We start from the raw sequence: 23,823 nt of genomic DNA, 5'->3' as shown, positions 1-23,823 counted from the left end.
CTCGGTATCACACCGAGAGTTCGTCGAGACACGTGCATCTGTGGACGAGCATTGTCCTGTTGGAAAATGGCACCACAATATTGTCGCATGAGAAGTAACGCATGAGGGCGCAGGATATCCGTGACGTACCGTTAGGCCGTCAGAGCTCCCTCAGTCTGACGTAAAGTCATACCCCATGGGTCCCCACACCATGACGCCGAGAGTCACACCACTCTCTCTCTCCAAAAGTCTGGAAGAATGGGACCTCTTCCCAGATGGCCGCCATAGTCAGCGACGATGGCCTCTGGAGTACTACGGAGCTGTGATTCATGGCTAAACATAATGCGACGTAATTCATCAGTAGCCCATGCTTCCCGGTCACGCATCACTCCAAACACAGTCGTTTGTTTTCTGGTGTTGACGGCACCCTACACATGGGACGGCAATTCCCTAGTCAGGCTGCTATTAGTCTACAACCAATGAGGCGAGATGAAACATCATGTTGCAAAGAGACTATTACCCGATCTTGGACGGCAGTCGCAGATGTGAAGGAGTTATAGTGTGCCTGATACACAATGGGGCTATGCTCTCTTGTGATGGTCATATGTGACCGATGAAACTTTAACGACGAATTTGCTTGCAGCAACGTTCGCATGCAGTTCGACATCGGGTCACTGTCACATCCAAATGCCCCACAAACCTCCAAATTGCACAATTCGACAAGCTGGCCAAATAGAGGCCCAAATGATGCCTCTTTCAAACTCTGTTAAGTGCTGATAAAGCTGTCTCAGACTAATACTCGGCATCTCCGTTTGTTTCACAGTGATCATTCAACATCTAACACTGTTCATGCCCCTTATATACCTTACCACCCTGCCTGACCTGATATCAAAACGAAACACGAACAAAACTAATGCACTCTGGTGGCTGTTCTATATGTCACAGCACATTGCAATTCTAATCATGTACGTATCCGTAGATTATGTCTATGTGTACAAAGTTTTCTGACATCCGACCATACCTTCGGGGCATTTCACTTTTTACTTTAAGTATGGTTTGTCTGTGTATGCCACTCTAGCTCTGCAACCTATTCTCGCAGTCCCACTCGGATTACATACATAGTATGCATAGCCCTCTGACGCCCATCCATGAAGAAGCTTTCGGTGTGGAACTACAGGAGATATGTATGTTAAAAGAGGGCATGCAACGTTTGAGTTCTAACGGGAAGTCGGTGAAGCAGCTGGGAATCGAGTGCTGAAGTGGCCAAGGCTAGCAATTATGTTCCTTCTAGAATGTCTAAGAATGTAGAAGAATCTTAGAGAACGCTGTAGAACGTTCCGGAGTGTTATGGGCTCTTACAGAAGGTTTCAGAATGTTCTAGGAAGATCAAGGGTGTTCCATCATCTTATTGTGAGGGAGATACGTTCCAGGTTAGAAGGATATATGTATATGCAGGCGACGACGAGGCAAAGCGCTTGTATACTTTTGAAAATAGGCCACAGTGGATCAAGGAAAAGTGACAGAAAGTGAAATAAATGTATGTGAAAATGAACTTCTGGAGGAAGCGAATGTGGAATTTTAGTGTGTTAAATAACATTAACATTTAACATGATATCTAAAAGTAAAAGAGGAAGGTATCCTGCAATTGGTGACTTGAAAAGAAGGAAAATGAAAAGACAGCAAAGAAATGAAACAAATAAGGAGCGAGAAGACATTTAGCTTCACGGCGCAGTAGAATGAGTAGACTGAGAGGAAACTGAACAGATGAACAATGAGGTAGCTTACAAAAACCTCATTCGAGCAATACTTGAATACTGCTCGTCAGTATGGGATCCATAACTGATAGGATTGGTAGAGGAAATAGAGAATATACAAAGAAGAGCAGTGCGTTTCGTTACAGGTTCATTCAGTAAGAACGAAAGTGTCACGATAAAAACCCATGAAGATAAAAGTAGAGAGAATTGAGCTCACACAGAGGATTACCCGCAATCGTTCTTCCCTCGAATAATTCGCAACTGTAACAGTACATGGAGGAAATGACAGTGGTACACAAAGTATCCTCTGCCAAATACCGCAGGATGGCCTGCAGAGTATAGATGTAGATATAGAAGAGATGAAATTAGAGAACAGGATCGAATGACACACTCAGCTAGCAGACACAAGAGAACTGCTGAAGAAACTAGATTACGAGATGATCCAGGTAGAGATACAATGAGTGAAGTTCATGGGAGACAACGATCGCAAGTTGAAGGAGCAAAACATTGGTGTTCGGTAAGTGCAAATCAGAAGTAGAGATTACAGTGCGGCAAGAGAAGCATTCTGTAATGATCCCACTAAAGAGTACAAGAAACGCGAACACGACGTCATTGGCAAAATAGTGCATGTGTACCAGTTCTGCGGTGCCAACAAATTCAGTAGAGAAACTCCAGGAACGTGCTAGATGAGAGGAAAAATTCGATTAACACTCCAGTAGACGAAATCAGTGCATGCTTGAAGCAACAATTTCTTTCGCCTCGAGTGAAGAAAGTATACTTAGGGACAAATATGAGACTTAAATTTTCCAATGATGAAGAACCGAGACATTTTAGCGAAAAACCGTTACAAATTGTTGATGGACTGGGTGGCTGCCCGACTGAAACTACAAATGATTTACGAGTATGTAGCGATGTCAACAGTCCAGCTGAATGATCAGTAGATGAAAATTATCCAAACATTATTCAGAATTAAACAAATTTAAAATGGTTATTTGACAGGCCCATTTTAGCAGCAAGATATGAAATAATTCACGGTATTAATGTAAAAATTCATAACGAGATTCCTGGTGAGGAAAATATATAAATCAATGGATTCAATGGTTGATGCAAATGAAAGTGGTATTTTCCAACGAATTTTTGAATTCGATACTAGTGCTGGGCTGCCTTGCCATGGTTTAAGATTAAAGATATGATCACTGATTATTTTGTTGAAAAATTTAGATTCACCAAAATTATGTAATCGAACAAGAAACCTGCCTGTGTAGCCGTGCGCTTTGGCACGCCGCTTCCGGGATTCAGGAAGCGGTGCCGGCACCGGATGGAATCCGTTCGACGGATTATCGACGAGGGTCGATGTGCGGATAGCCTGGATGTGGTTTTTAGGCGGTCTCCCACATCCGACTATGTGAATACTGGGCTGGTACCCACCTCCATCTCAGTTACATGTTTCGCAAATATTTCGAAAACTCTGTCACACTTTCAGATGGATAACACTAAACACAGATGGGGTAGGAAAAAAGGAAGATTTTCAGGAAGACTTTGAGACTTCAGAAAAGTTATAAACTGACTTGGAAGATAAGAAAAACGAGGAGCTCTACAAGCACACGAAAAAGATGACGGACACAGTGTGAAAACGACTGTGCAGTTTTATGGATATCTGGTAATAATGGACGAAAACCGACTGAGCCAAAAGATCTTCAATTACATCACATCATGGAAGCCTGCCTCTAAGTGGGCAGAAAACGTCAAAAGAGATGCTCAAGAAACTAGTATTACACTAGAGATAATCCAAAATAGAGACGAACTGAGAAGCAAAATCAACAGCATAAACACATCTGAAGGGACTCCACTAAAAAGAAATCCCATACGTTACATTTCCGAAAAGAAACTAAATTATGAAATGAAGAGGTTGTGGGAAGAGAGGGAAAGAAATACCAAAATACCTTGATCTCTACACAGTCCTTAGTTAGCCAAATTCGGAAGAAAAAGAGTTAATTAAGTAGGTAGCAGTTGAAGTTGTAAAATACAAATGTTGTAAATGGTCGCTACCACATTGTGCTGGCCACGAGGACATCTGTTTCTTTCGTATCAGTTTATATTTCAAGGTAAAAATTCCGGTATTTATCTCTATAAAGTTCTCGAGGTTTTACGGATCTTCTTGAATGTTAACGGATGTGTTGGGTGTTCTAAAATATTCTCGAATATTCTAGAATAATCAAGAGTGTTCTATAGCGCTTTCTAGTGTTCTTGAATATTTTAGAATGTTGGGGGATGTTTTAGAAAGTTCCATAGTATTCTGTAACTTTCTCGTATTCTTCGGAATATTCTCGATGTTTCAGATAGAAATGAATAAGTGTAAGATCTAACACCGTCGGGCGAAGGAGACATACAACCTGTATTATTTGTTAAAATTTTAATAGTCTAACGGGATTTGGAGTTTCTATGGCCTAACCACATAGATAACACGTTATTTAACGTCAAAGATACCACTTATTAACTCTCTATAATATACACTTCATTGGAGCGCAATTACATCGCGTGTTGTTTAAGCAAAGTACGGCAACGACTTACTTTGTCTAGCGATAAATCTCACTGCGGGTGACTCCACGATGACTTTTAATACGACGCCACAGTGGTGATCGCAATGAACAATAAAATTACAATTAGCTGATTCCCGGTAAGCAAGATCTGAATTACACTTAGTAACGAAGGTGTCATAGCCAACAGAGATCTTAGGTAACGATTCTCTAGCAAGCACGGTCTGATTTACACTTGGTAACGATGGTATCGTGGGCAGTACTGATTGTTTAGTAAGCATGATTTGAGTTACACTTGGTAACGATGATGTTGTGGCGAACATAGTACACAAGTACCGATTCTTTAGTAAGCAAAATCTGAAGATGGCCGTTAATCGACCGAAACGGCTAATCAGCATATTATAAGTTTACTATTTATTGAGATCAGGACTATAAAAACTTTTAACAAAAGAAAAAATGAGTGACAGAATACGTTATTTCAAATTAGGGTATTGTTGAACACTGAAGTGGATTTAAGAGTATTTTTGAGAATTCGAGAGCATTTCTGAGAGTTAAATTTTTACGATTTTTTTATTTTCGTGTTTCTTAACGTTCTCGAATGTTCTCAGAGAGCAAATGAAAATAAAGATCAGCTTCAATAAAAATAATTAGAAAGAAATTCGGTGTTATGAAGCACAATCAATCTATTTTTCTTTCATCAATACCGGGGCCTTCATGGTCTGTTCGGGGTGAGTTCAGTTTTTTTTTTTTATCAATACCTGTTTCAGCAATATATGTGCTATCTTCTTTGTGTTCCTTTTTTAATTATTCTGCCTGAAGAAACTTTATTACGTGTTAATATTTTGTGAAGATTACATGAATCTGTGTTTATATTTCTATACAAAAAGGCTGATAAATGAAGATTTATTTTCGTCATTATGTGTACACTGCTTGAGAAAGAAAGGGAAGCACTCGCTAGCCTTAGGATTCCCTCAACAACACGCAGAAAGCCAATAGATACCATGTGTGAACGAGCGTGACTTACCGTCAAGCTTTCAGAGTTTCCTGAATCACTACCAGCCGTGACCCAAAGTCAAACCAGATGGCTCCGGGCACCTGACTCCAGGATTATACCGTTGTGGCTCTCCACAACACTGGAGCAATGAGACCTCTCCCCAGACCGCCACCATATACGGCGACGATGGTCACCCGGGGTAGTTCAGAACCGCGATTCACCGCTGAATCAGTGTTTGGAGTTAACAGCGGCCTACAGGTGTGACGGTAATTCCCTAGTGTGGTTGCTGCTAGACTTCGACTAAAAGGATGTTGCAGGAGTCCTTTACTCTTTGTCGGGTAGCAGACGCAGATGTGAAGGGGTTACGATGTGCTCGATGCACAATATGGCGGTTCTCTGTTGTGGTAGTCAGACGTGACCGACTGGAACCTTGACGCCGAGTATGCGTGCCATAACATTTCCATGCAGTCCAGCATCGAGCTACCGTCACTTCCGAAGCTCCACAGAACTTGCCTCATTCGACAGGCGGCCAAATGGTGACTCACAGTGAGGCATCATCCAAACTCTGTCAGGTGCTGATAATGCTGCCTCATTCGAATACGCGGCCTCTCCGTGTCCTTCATACTGATAACTCAACATCTGGCGCTGTTCACGCCCGTAACACATCCTAGCAGGTCTCGTAGCAATATTAAACACGAACAACACTAATGCATTCTGGCAACCGTACTACTTGTCACAGAGCATTACAACTCTGATCATTTACACAATCACCGACGGTGTGTGCGTCTACGAAGTTACGTTGACAACCGACAGTGGTTTCTGGGTGCGTCGCTATGTTTTGTCAGACAAATGGTTCAAATGGCTCTGAGCACTGTGGGATTCTGAGGTCATCAGTCCCCTAGAACTTAGAACTACTTAAACCTAACTAACCTAAGGACATCACACACATCCATGCCCGAGGCAGGATTCGAACCTGCGACCGTAGCGGTCGCGCGGTTCCAGACTGTAGCTTCTAGAACCGCTCGGCCACTCCGGCCGGCTTTGTCAGACAGCGAATACAGCTAAGAGCTTTGACACATGTTACATACTACTCTTCACACAATCCACGTCACTTTTTTATTTCCTGGTAACCAGGTTTAGGTATGGCATCATTAAAAGAGCTATAGAAGAGTAAAATGGGTCAGTAAAACCTCGACACGTTGTATTGTTCTATAGCTGGTAAGGAACTCGCATTTGTAGTCATATTTTTTGAACATCTCGCAACTGGAAACAAAAAATATTGACGTTTTTCTACATTGCGCAATCGACGTTTAGACGTGAATGAAGAGTAAGAAGTGATATACTCGTATTTATAAGGCCACAGTCCTCAAGCCTGGAGCAAACTTCTTGTGTAGCAGATACCGTTCCTCTCTCTTTCGCTGTTCTAATGCCATGTCGTTCGTTTCCAATTGTACGGGCGCATAGCCACTTGTTGGCCGAGCACGAAGAAGTCAGCGATCCCTCGGTGCTTTCAACTTGACGTGCTCTTTCTAATGACACAACAAGGCCACCACGCTTCTACCACTGGCCCGTAGAAACTGCTGTCCGCAGCCGCGCAAATACGTTCCTGTTCCAACAGTGTGCTTTCTAAGAGAATGCAAATCACAAAAGATACATTCCATTTTAAATCATTGTATGGTCTTCCTCTCAATTTGTCACTTGGTTTTACTGTTTCCTCTAGATTGAAACTAAACTGGGTGCTGAAGACATAAATAATTTTTTGTGAATTGTTTTGCAGGGACAATTGAAATGTTTTTTCGCGACCATAACATATTATTTCGTGATAATAGGGAGACTCACATAATACATGAACTTGAAATACTGATGACTCTGAGTTGAAAGCTGTGAAAGTATTTTTTTTCTTTTGTATTTCTTCCTTCTCTTGTTAGTTCCTTATCTGTTCCCCCCCTAGCCTCTATCTGCATCATTGCCGTATGTGTATGTGTAGTTTGTTTATGATAATAATAATTTCCATCAAATAGACATGTCGCATTATATGTTTCATTTTTTTCTGAGATTAATGCCATATATGTATTTTTAACAGGCCACGTGTCGGAGAGTTTTGTTACTTGGTCAGAATTATCCGGCTTGGATGTGATCCTTTTAGCTGCCATTACGGCTGTCTGATTGAGATAAATACTTATTGCAGTAATTATATAGAGCCTGCTTGCTACATTACATACGAAGTCCGATTCGCAAGTGCGAACAAGATTAGCTCATTTGGAACATTTAAATCTCACGGTCGCAGAATAATTAACTAAGCCAGCTACTTCTAAATAGTCACATTTCATGTTCCTAATATTTGGTTTGACCTTTCAGTGTAACGCTTATCTTAAAAACCTGTTACAGTGCCACAAGACATAAATATAAATTAATCTGTTTATCAAATTTTTTTACTCAGAAACATTGCCGCGAAAATATTTATTGAAATTTTTGGTTATGTGTATGGATTTTACAACTCACCATAAGCGAGATTATTAGAGAACAAACAGCAGAGAGTTTATCACCAGATCGGAGGGGAGGTTATATATCAGCCCTTTCTTGTCGGATGATCTGCCATCTGATTGGATCAGGTGGTTTCAGGAAATGATTGTAATTCCTAGGGCTTGCGTTCTCAGTTATTTGGGTCCGGTTGGCGCTGTATTTGGTTTTCCGTTTGTACTATAACTCCACTAAAAGCGTTCTGAGCAGCCAGTACGTTTCTTATCCTTGTGACCTTCTGGCGATTTACTGTGAGGTTGTATTTTCTCACTTTCAGTGAGACCAATTTCGTATTAGTACACCCATGGCAACAGTCGAAAGCCTACTAACCTGTGTCTTCAGCTAATGTGATAACAGTTTACAGAATTCATGAAAAAAACCTAACTTCTACGCACACTAGTGGAAAAGGAAATGAACTTACCAACAGATGTAGGATTTACTGATAACGAGTGTTATCCCTAACACGAAGATCGCCCCACTCAATGACTGTCGGATTTCTCATACTTTACAGAACACTTTGGCAAATGTGAGGGCATGTCGATGTGCAGTTCATCACAGAACAGCTGTACAAGACCCATGTAAACGAAGTAAATGCACAGCACAAATTGCGGTGGTGAAGAAACATTGAACTTTGCCTCTCTACCAATAGAAACGTGCTATTTTGTGTCCAGGGGCGCAGCATATGAATAAGACGCTAAATTCGTCATATTACGCAGCATACAAAGAAAGTCTCGAAGCCGACGAAACGCATTCTGATTGGAAGTGTGACACTGAGGCGACCGTCGGTTCTCTAGTTAGGACATGTGTTGTGCCTGGTGGAAGTATTTGTGTACGTAAGGCAAGATAACATCTGGCACTGTGTTGTAACGCGTGGTCGACTTAGCCAGTACTGCTGTTGAAAGATTCTTCCCTCCTGAAATCGACTCTACAGCCCCGAAATCACTCTACGGTGACAAACTCCCAAGCTGGCTCGCATTATCTTTGGCTAGAATCTAATTGACCACTTGTGATGTCATCCATATGCATTCGCTGCAGCGTACTGAGGTGGTGCAGTGCTAGCGACACTGGGATAAAGGCCGCCCAGCTCCCCATCCAACCATCAAAATTTGGGTTTTCCATGGTTTCTTCAAAGCGCTTAAGGCAACTCCCTAGGTGGTCCTGTGAAAGGTGCAACTCATCTGACACCAAAAATATCTCTGCAAGTCATACAATAGTGAAGACGTTATTCAGTTTTTTTCCCTATCTTAGGCTTGCTTCATCTCCAATGACCTTATTGTCTACAAGACTACTAATCTTCCTTCTTCGTTGTGCCGCGCTGGAGTTAGGTAAATTGGCACAACAGACCATCACGAACACGATACTCGTCTTCCCCTACACAAAAGTATTAGGGATTTTAAGCGGTGTGATATCTTATTGCCATACTATGTATGTCATACGTTTAGTGTTCTTCTGCAAATATACACGGTGAAGAAAAATCCGCGCACTCGGACTTCTTAATGCGATTCCTAAAATACTAGCAATACAAAAATGTCTGTCACACAGTTTCGTCCAGCGCATATTTCCGGCATTAAATGGACGTCAAAGGTTGGCAGTCTGGGAACACTGTAAGCACATGTAGCGGTAACTACCTCTGTCATGCCTATAATGCTGAGCAATTGGTGCAGGGGATAGCGTTTTGGGTTAGCATGTGGGAGGTCGAGGATTCGATTTTGGATCGAGACAAATTTGTTTTCATTTGCTAAATGTAGTCTGCCTTGGACGCTACTTGGCGTCTTAATCGTCATACAGCAATTAGAGTGGGTCTTCTACAAAATATTTGCACTTACATACTACGAAAACAGAAATGGAAGTACAATCGTTTTCATTGGTCAGCTTCTAAAGAAGCCTTTTGCACGTCGTGGACGCTAATTGTTTCGCACCACTTCATCGACTAGATTCCAAACCTGTTTTATGTCTACCCTCTCCCAATGGTCACATCGATTAGTACCAACTATTATTCTTAACCCCTCTCAGGAGACACCGCCTTATCATAGGCACCTTCAGTGCCGGGCGGGAGGGTTTGCGAGCTCTGACGAAGCCGGGGGCTGTGCCGGAGGTAGCGTAGCTACTGGCAGGGTCACCCAAGCCAGATTGGTCCCGATGGAGGAGTCAGACAAAGTGTGTCCCACAACGTAGGGCAGGGGAGGGGGGGGGGGGGGAGCCTCTATAGGCGTACGGAAGTCAACCCTCCCTAGGGGTTGACAACCCGGCGAGGAAAACGGTTAAAGAGAAGGATATTCGGAAAGCCACCTGGAATGTGAGAACACTCAAGAGACCTGTCAAGTTGCAAGTAATTGGGAATGAGCTAAATAAGTATCAAGTGAAAATAGCAGCAATACAAGAAACTAGATGGAAAGGGCAAGGAATGATAGCGTTGGGGGAACATTTAATTATGTATGGCGGTGGAGATACAGGCCTTTATGGCTCTGGTTTCCTTCTACATAGGTCTATGAAGGCTAATATAATTGGTTTTAAGGCAATAAGTGACAGAATGTGTTCTCTAAGGATAAGGGCAAAATTTTTTAACGTTACAACAGTGAATGTCTACGCTCCTACGGCGGAGGCAGATGAAGATGCAAAGGATATATTTTATGCCAAATTGGAGGAAGAAATTGGTAAAATCCAAAGGTACGATGTCAAAAAATTCTTGGAGACCTAAATGCAAAAATAGGGAAAGAAGACGTACCGGGTGATCAAAAAGTCAGTATAAATTTGAAAACTTAATAAACCACGGAATAATGTAGATAGAGAGGCAAAAAGTGATACACATGCTTGGAATGACATGTGGTTTTACTAGAACAAAAAAAAAACAAAGTTCACAAAATGACCGACAGATGGCGCTGGACAGCAAAACGTGAGTGACTGCGCATGACAAACGTGTATAAAAGGAGCTGTAATGTTACAGAATCGCATCATCCCCAGCCTCGCTGATAAACACCTGCTGGAACGTCCGATGTTTATGCAGGATGGCGCTCCACCCCATATCGCTGGACGCGTGAAAGATCTCTTGTGTGCGTCGTTTGGTGATGATAGTGTGCTCAGCCGCCACTTTCGTCGTGCTTGGCCTCCCAGGTCCTCAGACCTCAGTCTGTGCGATTATAGGCTTTGGGGTTACCCTAAGTCGCAAGTGTATCGTGATCGACTGACATCTCTAGGGATGCTGAAAGACAACATCCGACGCCAATGCCTCACCATAACTCAGGACATGCTTTACAGTGCTGTTCACAACATTATTCCTCGACTACTGCTATTGTTGAGGAATGATGGTTGACATATTGAGCATTTCCTGTAAAGAACATCATCTTTGCTTTGTCTTCTACATCTACATCTACATTTATACTCCGCAAGCCTCCCAACGGTGTGTGGCGGAGGGCACTTTACGTGCCACTGTCATTACCTCCCTTTCCTGTTCCAGTCGCGTATGGTTCGCGGGAAGAACGACTGTCTGAAAGCCTCCGTGTGCGCTCTAATCTCTCTAATTTTACATTCGCGATCTCCTCGGGAGGTATAAGTAGGGGGAAGCAATATATTCGATACCTCATCCAGAAACGCACCCTCTCGAAACCTGGCGAGCAAGCTACACCGCGATGCAGAGCGCCTCTCTTGCAGAGTCTGCCACTTGAGTTTGTTAAACATCTCCGTAACGCTATCACGGTTACCAAATAACCCTGTGACGAAACGCGCCGCTCTTCTTTGGATCTTCTCTAGCTCCTCCGTCAACCCGATCTGGTACGGATCCCACACTGATGAGCAATACTCAAGTATAGGTCGTACGAGTGTTTTGTAAGCCACCTCCTTTGTTGATGAACTACATTTTCTAAGGACTCTTCCAATGAATCTCAACCTGGTACCCGCCTTACCAACAATTAATTTTATATGATCATTCCACTTCAAATCGTTCCGCACGCATACTCCCAGATATTTTACAGAAGTAACTGCTACCAGTGTTTGTTCCGCTATCATATAATCGTACAATAAAGGATCCTTCTTTCTATGTATTCGCAATACATTACATTTGTCTATGTTAAGGGTCAGTTGCCACTCCCTGCACCAAGTGCCTATCCGCTGCAGATCTTCCTGCATTTCGCTACAATTTTCTAATGCTGCAACTTCTCTGTATACTACAGCATCATCCGCGAAAAGCCGCATGGGAATTCCGACACTATCTACTAGGTCATTTATATATATTGTGAAAAGCAATGGTCCCATAACACTCCCCTGTGGCACGCCAGAGGTTACTTTAACGTCTGTAGACGTCTCTCCATTGATAACAACATACTGTGTTCTGTTTGCTAAAAACTCTTCAATCCAGCCACACAGCTGGTCTGATATTCCGTAGGCTCTTACTTTGTTTATCAGGCGACAGTGGAGAACTGTATCTAATGCCTTCCGGAAGTCAAGAAAAATAGCATCTACCTGGGAGCCTGTATCTAATAATTTCTGTGTCTCATGAACAAATAAAGCGAGTTGGGTCTCACACGATCGCTGTTTCCGGAATCCATGTTGATTCCTACATAGTAGGTTCTGGGTTTCCAAAAACGACATGATACTCGAGCAAAAAACATGTTCTAAAATTCTACAACAGATCGACGTCAGAGATATAGGTGTATAGTTTTGCGCATCTGCTCGACGACCCTTCTTGAAGACTGAGACTACCTGTGTCTTTTCCAATCATTTGGAACCTTCCGTTCTTCTAGAGACTTGCGGTACACGGCTGTTAGAAGGGGGCCAAGTTCTTTCGCGTACTCTGTGTAGAATCGAATTGGTATCCCGTCAGGTCCAGTGGACTTTCCTCTGTTGAGTGATTCCAGTTGCTTTTCTACTCCTTGGACACTTATTTCGATGTCAGCCATTTTTTCGTTTGTGCGAGGATTTAGAGAAGGAACTGCAGTGCGGTCTTCCTCTGTGAAACAGCTTTGGAAAAACGTGTTTAGTATTTCAGCTTTACGCGTGTCATCCTCTGTTTCAATGCCATCATCATCCCGGAGTGTCTGGATATGCTGTTTCGAGCCACTTACTGATTTAAAGTAAGACCAGAACTTCCTAGGATTTTCTGTCAAGTCGGTACATAGAATTTCACTTTCGAATTCAATGAACGCTTCACGCATAGCCCTCCTTACGCTAACTTTGACATCGTTTAGCTTCTGTTTGTCTGAGAGGTTTTGGCTGCGTTTAAACTTGGAGTGAAGCTCTCTCTGCTTTCGCAGTAGTTTCCTAACTTTGTTGTTGTACCACGGTGGGTTTTTCCCGTCCCTCACAGTTTTACTCGGCACGTACCTGTCTAAAACGCATTTTACGATTGCCTTGAACTTTTTCCATAAACACTCAACATTGTCAGTGTCGGAACAGAAATTTTCGTTTTGATCTGTTAGGTAGTCTGAAATCTGCCTTCTATTACTCTTGCTAAACAGATAAACCTTCCTCCCTTTTTTTATATTCCTACTAACTTCCATATTCAGGGATGCTGCAACGGCCTTATGATCACTGATTCCCTGTTCTGTACATACAGAGTTGAAAAGTTCGGGTATGTTTGTTATCAGTAGGTCCAACATGTTATCTCCACGAGTCGGTTCTCTGTTTAATTGCTCGAGGTAATTTTCGGATAGTGCACTCAGTATAATGTCACTCGATGCTCTGTCCCTACCACCCGTCCTAAACATCTGAGTGTCCCAGTCTATATCTGGTAAATTGAAATCTCCACCTAAGACTATAACATGCTGAGAAAGTTTATGTGAAATGTATTCCAAATTTTCTCTCAGTTGTTCTGCCACTAATGCTGCTGAGTCGGGAGGTCGGTAAAAGGAGCCAATTATTAACCTAGCTCGGTTGTTGAGTGTAACCTCCACCCATAATAATTCACAGGAACTATCCACTTCTATTTCACTACAGGATAAACTACTACTAACAGCGACGAACACTCCACCACCGGTTGCATGCAATCTATCGTTTCTAAACACCGTCTGTACCTTTGTAAAAATTTCGGCAGAATTTATCTCTGGCTTCAACCAGCTTTCTGTACCTATAACGATTTCAGCTTCGGTGCTTTCTATCAGCGCTTGAAGTTCCGGTACTTTACCAACGCAGCTTCGACAGTTTACAATTACAATACCGATTGCTGCTTGGTCCCCGCATGCCCTGACTTTGCCCTGCACCCGTTGAGGCTGTTGCCCTTTCTGTACTTGCCCGAGGCCATCTAACCTAAAAAACCGCCCAGCCCACGCCACACAATCCCTGCTACCCCTGTAGCCGCTTGTTGCGTGTAGTGGACTCCTGACCTATCCAGCAGAACCCGAAACCCCACCACCCTATGGCGCAAGTCGAGGAATCTGCAGCCCACACGGTCGCAGAACCGTCTCAGCCTCTGATTCAGACCCTCCACTCGGCTCTGTACCAAAGGTCCGCAGTCAGTCCTGTCGACGATGCTGCAGATGGTGAGCTCTGCTTTCATCCCGCTAGCGAGACTGGCAGTCTTCACCAAATCAGATAGCCGCCGGAAGCCAGAGAGGATTTCCTCTGATCCATAGCGACACACATCATTGGTGCCGACATGAGCGACCACCTGCAGATGGGTGCACCCTGTACCCTTCATGGCATCCGGAAGGACCCTTTCCACATCTGGAATGACTCCCCCCGGTATGCACACGGAGTGCACATTGGTTTTCTTCCCCTCTCTTGCTGCCATTTCCCTAAGGGGCCCCATTACGCGTCTGACGTTGGAGCTCCCAACTACCAGTAAGCCCACCCTCTGCGACCGCCCGGATCCTGCAGACTGAGGGGCAACCTCTGGAACAGGACAAGCAGCCATGTCAGGCCGAAGATCAGTATCAGCCTGAGACAGAGCCTGAAACCGGTTCGTCAGACAAACTGGAGAGGCCTTCCGTTCAGCCCTCCGGAATGTCTTTCGCCCCCTGCCACACCTTGAGACGACCTCCCACTCTACCACAGGTGAGGGATCAGCCTCAATGCGGGCGGTATCCCGGGCAACCACAGTCGTAGTCCGATCGGGGGATGCGTGGGACGAGCTGGCCGTCCCCGACAAACCCTTATCCGGACCCCCACAGTGATGCCCATTGGCAACAGCCTGAAGCTGTGTGACCGAAGCCAACACTGCCTGAAGCTGGGAGCGAAGGGATGCCAACTCAGCCTGCATCCGAACACCGCAGTTGCAGTCCCTATCCATGCTAAAAACTGTTGTGCAAAGAACGTCTGAACTAATCTACAGAGAGCGCAAACAAATCGACACAAAATTTAAACGGTTATTAAAATATAAGATTGCCTAGTAAATGCAGTAATGCTGCTACTTGCGCACTGCTGACACACTGCTCGGCGGCGGAAGGAGACTACGCGATTTTACACTGTTCAGGTACTAAAACGCGATGCTACAACTCTCAAATACTATAATACGCCAGAAATTTATGAATTAAACAATGCAAATACCAAAAACACGCAAAGAAATTAAGAATTAAACTATGTAACAAATGAGTGAGCTAGGACTATACGACTTGCTGCTGCAGCTGCTTATCCAACGGCGGCAGGGAGCACACTGACTGTGACCAACCAACACTGGCCGTTCAAAACAAAAACAGAAGACAAACGAGTACGCTAATTTACACTATTCAGGTACTAAAACGCGATGCTACAACTCTCAAATACTATAATATGCCAGAAATTTATGAATTAGACAACGCAAGTACCAAAAACACGCAAAGAAATTAAGAATTAAACTATGTAGCAAATGAGTGAGCTAGGAGTATACGACTTGCTGCTGCAGCTGCTTATCCAACGGCGGCAGGGAGCACACTCTTACTTTGTTATGCTAATTATTGCTATTTTGATCAGATGAAGCGCCATCTGTCGGGCATTTTTGAACTTTTGTATTTTTTTGGTTCTAACAAAACCCCATGTCATTCCAAGCATGTGTGTCAATTTTTACCTCTCTACATTATTCCGTGGTTTATTAAGTTTTCAAATTTATACTGACTTTTTGATCACCCAGTATATACAGGGTGTTACAAAAAGGTACGGCCAAACTTTCAGGAAACATTCCTCACACACAAAGAAAGAAAATATGTTATGTGGACATGTGTCCGGAAACGCTTACTTTCCATGTTACAGCTCATTTTATTACTTCTCTTCGAATCACATTAATCATGGAATGGAAACACACAGCAACAGAACGTACCAGCGTGACTTCAAACACTTTGTTACAGGAAATGTTCAAAATGTCCTCCGTTAGCGAGGATACATGCATCCACCCTCCGTCGCATGGAATCCCTGATGCGCTGATGCAGCCCTGGAGCATGGCGTATTGTATCATAGCCGTCCACAATACGAGCACGAAGAGTCTCTACATTTGGTACCGGGGTTGCGTAGACAAGAGCTTTCAAATGCCCCCATAAATGAAAGTCAAGAGGGTTGAGGTCAGGAGAGCGTGGAGGCCATGGAATTGGTCCGCCTCTACCAATCCATCGGTCCAAGAATCTGTTGTTGAGAAGCGTACGAACACCTCTACTGAAATGTGCAGGAGCTCCATCGTGCATGAACCACATGTTGTGTCGTACTTGTAAAGGCACATGTTCTAGCAGCACAGGTAGAGTATCCCGTATGAAATCATGATAACGTGCTCCATTGAGCGTAGGTGGACGAACATGGGGCCCAATCAAGACATCATCAACAGTGCCTGCCCAAACGCTCACAGAAAATCTGATGACGTGATTGCACAATTGCGTGCTGATTCTCGTCAGCCCACACATGTTGATTGTGAAAATTTACATTTTGATCACGTTGGAATGAAGCCTCATCCGTAAAAAGAACATTTGCACTCAAATGAAGATTGACACATTGTTGGATGAATCATTCGCAGAAGTGTACCCGTGGAGGCCAATCAGCTGCTGATAGTGCTTGCACACGCTGTACATGGTACGGAAACAACTGGTTCTCCCGTAGCATCCTCCATACAGTGACGTGGTCAACGTTACCTTGTACAGCAGCAACTTCTCTGACGCTGACATTAGGGTTATCGTCAACTGCACAAAGAATTGCCTCGTCCATTGCAGGTGTCCTTGTCGTTCTAGGTCTTCCCCAGTCGCGAGTCATAGGCTGGAATGTTCCGTGCTCCCTAAGACGCCGATCAATTGCTTCGAACGTCTTCCTGTCGGGACACCTTCGTTCTAGAAATCTGTATCGATACAAAGGTACCGCGCCACGGCTATTGCCCCGTGCTAATCCATACATCAAATGGGCATCTGCCAACTCCGCATTTGTAAACATTGCACTGACTGCAAAACCACGCTCGTGATGAACACTAACCTGTTGATGCTACGTACTGATGTGCTTGATGCTAGTACTGTAGAGCAATGAGTCGCATGTCAACACAAGCACCGAAGTCAACATTACCTTCCTTCAATTGGGCCAACTGGCGGTGAATCGAGGAAGTACAGTACATAGTGACGAAACTAAAACGAACTCTAACATGGGAATTAAGCGTTTCCGGACATATGTCCACATAACATCTTTTCTTTATTTGTGTGTGAGGAATGTTTACTGAAAGTTTGGCCGTACCATTTTGTAACACCCTGTAGAAGTATAGTAGGAAAGGAAAGTCTACATAATGACAGTAATGATAATGGTCTCAGACTGATAGACTTCGCCAGTGGGAAGAACATGATAATAAAACCTATCACCCAAGGAAAGATATTAAGAAATGGACATGGGTATCACCAGATGGAAACACAAGAAACCAAATAGATCACATACTCATAGACAAAAGGCATGCATCAGATATTATGGAAGTTAGCAGCTGCAGAGGGGCAGATGGAGACACAGACCACTACTTAGTACGAATTAAATATAGGCAAAAGATAGATTTGGTAAGAAACCAAAGGAATAAGATAACAATGAAACACAATATACAAAGACTCCAAACGAAGGAAACACAGGAAGAATATAGGAAGAAACTAGAAGAGATGTTGGAAGCAGGGACAAACACAGGGAATGAATATAACATGGAAAAAAATTGGAGTCGTTGAAAATTGCCATTAGCGTAGCTGCAGAAGAGATACTGGGGAGAGAACAACGCAAAAGGGTGGTTAAGTGGTTCGATGAGGAATGCTTAACGGTAATACACGAGAGAAATGAAGCTAGATGGAGAATGTTGCAAAGGAACACGAGGTTAGCGGCAGAAGAATACAGAGAAAAGAGGAAAAGAGCGGATAAGCTTTGTAGCGTAAAGAAAAGGAAGCATGAAAGGGGAAGGATAGAGCAGCTGGACGAAATTGGAGACAATAAAGAGATCAGAAGGTTCTATGAAAGAAAGATAGATTTGAAGAAAGGTTTCCAACCTCGAGCGGTTTTCTATAAGGATAAGGAGATAAAAGCAAAGTCCTAGAAAAGTGGCAAAAGTATTTTACCGAACTGCTTGACGGGAAAGAAGGGAAGAAAGAAGAAGGAACAGTGATTGAGAATGAAAGGGAACAGGACACAGAGTTGGAATCAGAGTTAGATGTAGAGGATCGGGAAGAGGAAGTAGTACCAGAGCTAGAGGATGTGAAGAATGCTATCAAGAGCCTAAAAAATAATAAAGCAGTCTTGTGACAGCCAGAGCGACAGCACCAGCAGCAGCGAGTACTGTTTGTATAAAGCGTTTATTTTGCATTTTGTTTACGACCTTCCACTAAGGAAGGGGTTCTATTTGTGTTTATCTGCTCTGCATAGTAACTAACAGTTCTTGATAAAACTTTACGTAGTTTTCGTGTTAGATTTCTTAGTGTTTTCTTGATCGTTTAGAACAGAAAGCGCCCTAAAACCGTCTTTTGTTTGTTTCGCGGCCGTTAGCCACTAGTCACTTGAATCGGCAGTTGTCTTGTGACAGCCAGAGCGACAGCACCAGCAGCAGCGAGTACTGTTTGAATAAAGCGTTTATTTTGCATTTTGTTTACGACCTTCCACTAAGGAAGGGGTTCTATTTGTGTTTATCTGCTCTGCATAGTAACTAACAGTTCTTGATAAAACTTTACGTAGTTTTCGTGTTAGATTTCTTAGTGTTTTCTTGATCGTTTAGAACAGAAAGCGCCCTAAAACCGTCTTTTGTTTGTTTCGCGGCCGTTAGCCACTAGTCACTTGAATCGGCAGTTGTCTTGTGACAGCCAGAGCGACAGCACCAGCAGCAGCGAGTACTGTTTGTATAAAGCGTTTTTGTACTTATTTGCTGCGCTTAGCTTTTAAATAGTTTTTCTGGGAAAACCTAGCGTAGTTTTCGCGTCTCGTATTTCAGTGAGTGTTTCTTGATTATCAGAGTAGCTCATCAGAAGATTATCTTGGGAATTTGTCACTGTATAGAGTAGGGTAAACATAGTCATGTGTAGGGGCTGTGGTTGTTGTGAGCGGACGCAAGGAGAATTGGCCACTCTTCGGGGGCAGGTGGAGGCTTTGTCTGTTAGGCTCATCGAGCTCGAGGCGCAGGCGTCGGCTCGTAGTGGCGTTGGGGCAACTGTGGTGAGACCTATGCCTACTTCGGTGGCCTTGGAATCACATGGAACCCCTGATGTCGCTGCGTCTTCCGGCAGTGAGCATCTTACCGGTCAGCCATCACTCCAGGGTGAATGGCGGACAGTGGTGGGCTCGCGCGTGCCTGGCCGAAAGGCGAAGGTGGGATCTGGCCGCGTGGCAGCTGCCTTACCCCTTTCCAACAGGTACGGGGTGCTTCCTAGTGGTGATGACATCGTTTCCGAGCCACCACAGGGTGCCTCGCCTGTTGGGCCAGTGGCCGATTCTCCGGCAAGGTCCCGACAGTCACAGACGGCGGGCCTATTAGTTATAGGGAGCTCCAACGTTAGGCGGGTTATGGAGCCCCTCAGGAAAATAGCGGGTAGGTCGGGGAAGAATGCCAGTGTGCACTCGGTGTGCTTGCCGGGGGGTCTCGTCCGTAATGTGGAGGAGGCCCTTCCGGCAGCTATTGAACGCACTGGGTGTGACCGGCTGCAGATAGTAGCACATGTCGGAACGAATGACGCCTGCCGCTTGGGTTCTGAGGCCATCCTTGGTTCCTTCCGGCGGCTGGCTGATTTGGTGAAGACAACCAGCATCGCACGCGGAGTGCAAGCTGAGCTTAATATCTGCAGCATAGTGCCCAGAGTCGATCGCGGTCCTCTGGTTTGGAGCCGTGTGGAGGGTCTAAACCAGAGGCTCAGACGACTCTGCGACTATAATGGTTGCAAATTCATCGACCTCCGTTATTGGGTGGAGAACTGTAGGGCCCCCCTAGACAGGTCAGGCGTGCACTACACACCGGAAGCAGCTACTAGGGTAGCAGAGTACGTGTGGCGTGCACACGGGGGTTTTTTAGGTTAGAGGGACCCCCCCTTGGGCGAAACGATAAAATACCTGACGGCTTACCAGAGAGGACATTATCATCGTTGATAAAGAACGTCCGTCCTCAGAGACCAAAAACAGGAAAAGTTAACGTAATATTGGTAAACTGCAGGAGTATCCAGGGCAAGGTTCCTGAATTAGTATCTCTTATTGAAGGAAATAGTGCGCATATAGTATTAGGAACGGAAAGTTGGTTAAAACCGGAAGTGAACAGTAACGAAATCCTAGACACAGAATGGAATATATACCGCAAGGATAGGATAAACGCCAATGGTGGAGGAGTATTTATAGCAGTAAAGAATTCAATAATATCCAGTGAAGTTATTAGCGAATGCGAATGTGAAATAATCTGGGTTAAGTTAAGTATCAAAGGTGGGTCAGATATGATAGTCGGATGCTTCTATAGACCACCTGCATCAGCAACCGTAGTAGTTGAGCGCCTCAGAGAGAACCTGCAGAACGTCGTGAAGAAGTTTCGTGATCATACTATTGTAATAGGGGGAGACTTCAATCTACCAGGTATAGAATGGGATAGTCACACAATCAGAACTGGAGCCAGGGACAGAGACTCTTGTGACATTATCCTGACTGCCTTGTCCGAGAATTACTTCGAGCAGATAGTTAGAGAACCAACTCGTGAAGCTAACGTTTTAGACCTCATAGCAACAAATAGACCGGAACTTTTCGACTCCGTGAATGTAGAAGAGGGTATCAGTGATCATAAGTCAGTGGTTGCATCAATGACTACAAGTGTAATAAGAAATGCCAAGAAAGGAAGGAAAATATATTTGCTTAACAAGAGTGATAGGGCACAAATCGCAGAATATCTGAGTGACCACCATCAAACGTTCATTTCTGAGGAAGAGGATGTGGAACAAAAATGGAAAAAATTCAGAAACATCGTCCAGTACGCCTTAGATAAGTTCGTACCGACTAAGGTCCAAAGCGAGGGGAAAGATCCACCGTGGTATAACAATCATGTACGAAAGGTACTACGGAAACAAAGAAAGCTTCATCATAGGTTTAAGAGTAGTCGAATCATAGCTGATAAGGAAAAGCTGAACGAAGCGAAAAAGAGCGTAAAGAGAGCAATGAGAGAAGCATTCAACGAATTCGAACATAAAACATTGGCAAACAATCTAAACAAGAACCCTAAAAAGTTTTGGTCATATGTAAAATCGGTAAGCGGATCTAAATCCCCTATTCAGTCACTCGTTGACCACGATGGAACCGAAACAGAGGACGACCGAAGAAAGGCAGAAATACTGAATTCAGTGTTCCGAAACTGTTTCACTGCGGAAAATCGTAACACGGTCCCTGACTTCAGCCGTCGCACGGACGCCAAAATGGAAAATATTGAAATAAACGATATCGGAATTGAAAAACAACTGCTATCACTTAGTAGCGGAAAAGCATCCGGACCAGACGAGATACCCTTAAGATTCTACAGTGATTATGCTAAAGAACTTGCCCCCTTTCTATCAGCAATTTATCGTAGATCGCTGGAAGAACGTAAAGTACCTAGCGACTGGAAGAAAGCGCAGGTCGTTCCCATTTTCAAGAAGGGTCATAAATCAGATGCGAATAATTATAGGCCTATTTCGCTTACGTCAATCTGTTGTAGAATAATGGAACATGTTTTGTGTTCTCGTATTATGACGTTCTTAGATAATACAAATCTCCTTCATCATAACCAACATGGATTCCGCAAACAGAGATCATGTGAAACTCAGCTCGCCCTATTTGCCCAAGAAATTCACAGTGCCGTAGACACTGGCGAGCAGATTGATGCCGTATTCCTGGACTTCAGGAAGGCATTTGATACGGTTCCGCACTTACGTTTAGTGAAAAAAATACGAGCTTACGGAATATCGGACCAGGTTTGTGATTGGATTCAGGATTTCCTAGAAGAAAGAACACAACATGTCATTCTTAACGGTTCAAAATCTGCAGATGTAGAGGTAATTTCGGGAGTACCGCAGGGAAGCGTGATAGGACCTTTATTGTTTACAATATACATAAATGACTTAGTTGACAACATCGGTAGCTCCGTGAGGCTATTTGCAGATGACACGGTTGTCTACAAGAAAGTAGCAACATCAGAAGACTCGTACGTACTCCAGGAGGACCTGCAGAGGATTAATGCATGGTGCGACAGCTGGCAGCTTTCCCTAAACGTAGATAAATGTAATATAATGCGCATACATAGGGGCAGAAATCCATTCCAGTACGATTATGCCATAGGTGGTAAATCATTGGAAGCGGTAACGACCGTAAAATACTTAGGAGTTACTATCCGGAGCGATCTGAAGTGGAATGATCACATAAAACAAATAGTGGGAAAAGCAGGCGCCAGGTTGAGATTCATAGGAAGAATTCTAAGAAAATGTGACTCATCGACGAAAGAAGTAGCTTACAAAACGCTTGTTCGTCCGATTCTTGAGTATTGCTCATCAGTATGGGACCCTTACCAGGTTGGATTAATAGAAGAGATAGACATGATCCAGCGAAAAGCAGCGCGATTCGTCATGGGGACATTTAGTCAGCGCGAGAGCGTTACGGAGATGCTGAACAAGCTCCAGTGGCGGACACTTCAAGAAAGGCGTTACGCAATACGGAGAGGTTTATTATCGAAATTACGAGAGAGCACATTCCGGGAAGAGATGGGCAACATATTACTACCGCCCACATATATCTCGCGTAATGATCACAACGAAAAGATCCGAGAAATTAGAGCAAATACGGAGACTTACAAGCAGTCGTTCTTTCCACGCACAATTCGTGAATGGAACAGGGAAGGGGGGATCAGATAGTGGTACAATAAGTACCCTCCGCCACACACCGTAAGGTGGCTCGCGGAGTATAGATGTAGATGTAGAGAAGACGGCATAGTATCTGCCCTTTAGGTAAAAAAGGCGATAAGTCAGAATGTAGCAATTATCGTGGAATCACTCTCTTGGACGTAACATATAAGATATTTAGTAAAATTTTAGCCTCCAGACTTGAAGGGATGATAGAAGAGATATTTGGGGACTATCATGCTGGATTTAGGAGGAACAGATCCACGATGGATCAGATATTATTATTAAGACAAGTGCTAGAGAAGTTTAGAAGTTTTATGAGTATGACAAGCAACTACATCAGTTGTACATTGGCTTTAAGCATGCGTACGACAGCCTACATAGGAAAAAAATTATACTGGTCATGAAAGAATTTAGATTCCCACTAAAACTGGTCAGTTTAACAGAAATGACAATGAAAGCAACAGTATGTAAAGTAAGAATGGAGCAAGAACTGTCTGGTGAATTCCAAGTACAGAAAGGGCTACGACAGGGAGATGTGATCTCTACAATGTTATTTAATTTAGTTTTAGAAAAGACGATGCGGCCAATGCCGATAAACCCAGGAGGAACAATACTTAATCGGCAAGTTCAAGTGGTAGCATATGCGGATGACGCAGCATAAATGGCAACGAATGCAAGGACACTATAGGGGAACTACGATACGTTAGAGGAAGCAGCAAGAGAAGTAGGTTTATAAGTAAACATAAGCAAAACAAAGTATATGGTTATGGGGGAGCTCAATATGGACACAAGAATTCAATAGTAATGAATGGGAAAGAATATGAAAG

Source organism: Schistocerca serialis, chromosome 1 (genome assembly GCF_023864345.2).
Source record: "Schistocerca serialis cubense isolate TAMUIC-IGC-003099 chromosome 1, iqSchSeri2.2, whole genome shotgun sequence".
Taxonomy (NCBI): Eukaryota; Metazoa; Arthropoda; class Insecta; order Orthoptera; family Acrididae; genus Schistocerca; species Schistocerca serialis.
Note: the sequence above shows the minus strand (reverse complement) of the source record.